Genomic DNA, 2823 nt, shown 5'->3' with positions numbered 1-2823 from the left:
TGGCTCTAAATTGACTGTGAATGGTTGTTTGTCTCTATGTGTTAGCTCTGCAATGACCTGGCGACTTGTCCAAGGTGTACCCTGCCTTTCACCCATAGTCAGCTGGGATAGGCTCCAGCTTGCCTGCGACCCTGTATAGGATAAGCAGCTACAGAGGATGGATGTTATTACAACCTCATAGTGTTGTATTAAAGTTTCAAACAGGTTTCGAGGATGTGATTCTTCCGGATTTTTCCGGAATTCCGGATTTTCAGGCATAAAAATGCGACCCTCGTGAATCATGCAAATTCGTTGTTTTTTTTTTGGGGGGGGGGGGACCACATTACCACATTATCCATAGACATATAAACATATGCTGCGTTCATGTGCTATGGGAAGATGATATTTTCCAGTTGGGAAGTGGTATTTACCAGTGTGTTGTGTTCACATGCTTTTGTTGTTGTTGACCAATTAAAGATGGTGGACCAGATTCAGAATCAGGCCTGTTATTTGGGTAAAACAATTATAGATTGCCTTGTTCATCAGCTGCAGCAGGAATATGAGTTATCAAAAGTCAAAAGGTAAATAATGCTGAATATTTCCTGATCATGACAAGTAGAGATTTTCTTAACACATTGAATGCCACACAGTTTTTGGAAATTTGGCTGTAGCCACAATGAGAGTAGCCAGTATCTAGATCATTGTTGGCGTTCTTTGAACAGCCACAGAATATTTTGTATTAGGCTATAATATACATATAATAATATACATAACATGACTCGTTTAAAAGGTGAGAGTCAGCTTTCCATAGGTGAAAACCACTTCTTTCTTGGTTCATAAGCTAGTCTTGTACCGCTCGCCGCCATGTTGAAAAGGTTAAAGTTCATCTCATCTCGGCAACTCGTGTATCAAAATTTTCTACGAGTTGCCCAGTGGAAAATACCACAAGAAGGGGCGTTCATGTGTGCTTTCCATGTCGGCGTTTGGTATTTACCATAATTCCCATAGCACATGAACGCACCAATAGACGCCGCCTTCTGCGTAGAATCATACGTCATCCTCGCCGCCATATTGGATGTGGCAAAGTGGAGATTCTTCAACCGTCTCTGGTATAGCGTCTAGACAGTAGCTGAGAATAAAGATGCCTCATTCATGTGCTGCGTTTAACTGTACCAACAGGTTTACCGTCCAAACGAGATCACATGGGATTCCCTTTCACAGGTGAGACTGGAAAAATACTTTTCAATACTATTCCTTCAGTCTTCAGTTTCCCAGCTCATCTCCACCGGGTAGGTGTATAGTTATAAGCGGTGAGAATTAGATAATACAGTGCCACACTATGATGAACGTTTTTGAACGTATGATGAATGTTTTTAACCTTTCTGAATGTGAAGGAATCAGTGATGTATTTTGTTTTGGTATGATGTTAGAACCTGGCCGAACTCAGTTTGGCGGTCATTCAGCTCACTTTATTCAACGAGAGTAGGTCTGTGTGGTGACTCAATAAATAAAACAGTACATTTTTATTTTCATTCACTATTTCCAGTTTTTCCACTATTTCCATCATTTATCATATTCAGTCTTGTAGGTTGGTTATTGTGGCCTCAGGTTTTGGTAGCTTGCTACGGTATGCTGACTGATTAGCTTACCTCAGCTATCTATCGCTAGTTTGCAGTGTACAGGGTATTTCGCACACTATTTATAACCATCACATTAAAAGTTGTGTTGTTTTGATGACTGTTTGTTTCCCAAATATATACGTGTGTGTCTTAATGGGTGAATAAAAGGCATCGAGATATTATTGTAGAAAGGGGCTTTATGAAGTTCAGTCCATTTACTTGCATTGGTTTACGGGGAAGATTTGCCACATCCAATATGGCGGACACTCTGACGTATCCCAGCAACGGGCCACCAGCTCAATGCGGCGTCTATGTTTATATGTCTATGACATTATCCATAGGCAACTCCAATGAGCCACGCGTGCGCATAATAACCTACCCTAGGTTAAGCGGTACCAATAATAATAAAAAAAGCCCATTATGCATAACGCGAGAGTAACCTTTATGTGACCCGAGTCTTGAAGACTTGAACAAAGTTAGCTAGCTAGCTGGCGTCGTTAGCATTACGGTTAGCTTGGCCAGGAAGCACCGGGTTTGCTAAAGCAGTGTGAGGGAAGAGTGAAGGTGTGATGCTGGGGCAAAAGGAGGTGGCGCCGGGCGCTGAGGGTCGCCGGACGGAGTTCCGCGCTCGGCCGCTTCCAGCCCTCAGGACACTCGGGGGCTGCGTGCTGCTCCAGGCGGCCCTGTGCCTCGCCAGACCCAGTGGGATAATCAGCGCCAACAGCCATAACAACCACCCGAGTGTCAACGTTTACATGAGTGAAGATGAGGTGAAGAAACTTCTGGGTGAGTGTCTGAGTGTGTGTGTGGGGGGGGAGGGTTCCTCTCTCAGTCCATGTTGGCTGTGTGTGTGTGTGCTAAAGCAGCCTGGATGTAGAAACATATTACACTGTTAGCTTGCAAACTAATTTAATACTTTACATAAGTACACACGAGTGAAGTTAGGAATTAATCAGTTTGTTAATTCATCAACAGTTTTGTTTTCCAGGTAGTAGTTTTAAAGTGTGTCCCAGTTTGAATTCACTGGAAATTTTAGTTAGTTAGTAACATATCTATAAACAAGCGCTATTACGCATGCGTATGAACAGGCCGAATCCCAAACGGCTCCTGGTTGGAGACGGAGTGCACTACTGTAGAAGCCTTTTTATACTTTCTATAGGGCGGTTTTGGAGAGAGCTGGGAGGCATTTGGGATTCAGCCGCAGCTAGCTGCTCTTTTGTTAATA

The 2823-nt window shown here is 43.1% G+C and overlaps 1 protein-coding gene across 1 annotated transcript in view; it reads left to right on the top strand.

Annotated features, from left to right (window-relative positions):
- The window catches only part of dtd1 (D-aminoacyl-tRNA deacylase 1), a 26333-nt gene extending 25864 nt beyond the window's left edge, over positions 1 to 469 (top strand). The window contains exon 6 of the mRNA XM_060919144.1: positions 1 to 469. This exon is cut by the window's left edge and continues 934 nt beyond it. The gene's annotated coding sequence lies outside the window, so the exon portion shown is untranslated.
- The last annotated feature ends 2354 nt before the right edge of the window (positions 470 to 2823 follow it).

Source organism: Neoarius graeffei, chromosome 4 (genome assembly GCF_027579695.1).
Source record: "Neoarius graeffei isolate fNeoGra1 chromosome 4, fNeoGra1.pri, whole genome shotgun sequence".
In the NCBI taxonomy this organism is placed as follows: domain Eukaryota; kingdom Metazoa; phylum Chordata; class Actinopteri; order Siluriformes; family Ariidae; genus Neoarius; species Neoarius graeffei.
The sequence above is the reverse complement of the archived record's forward strand: the minus strand, read 5'-3'. Positions and strand labels throughout refer to the sequence as shown.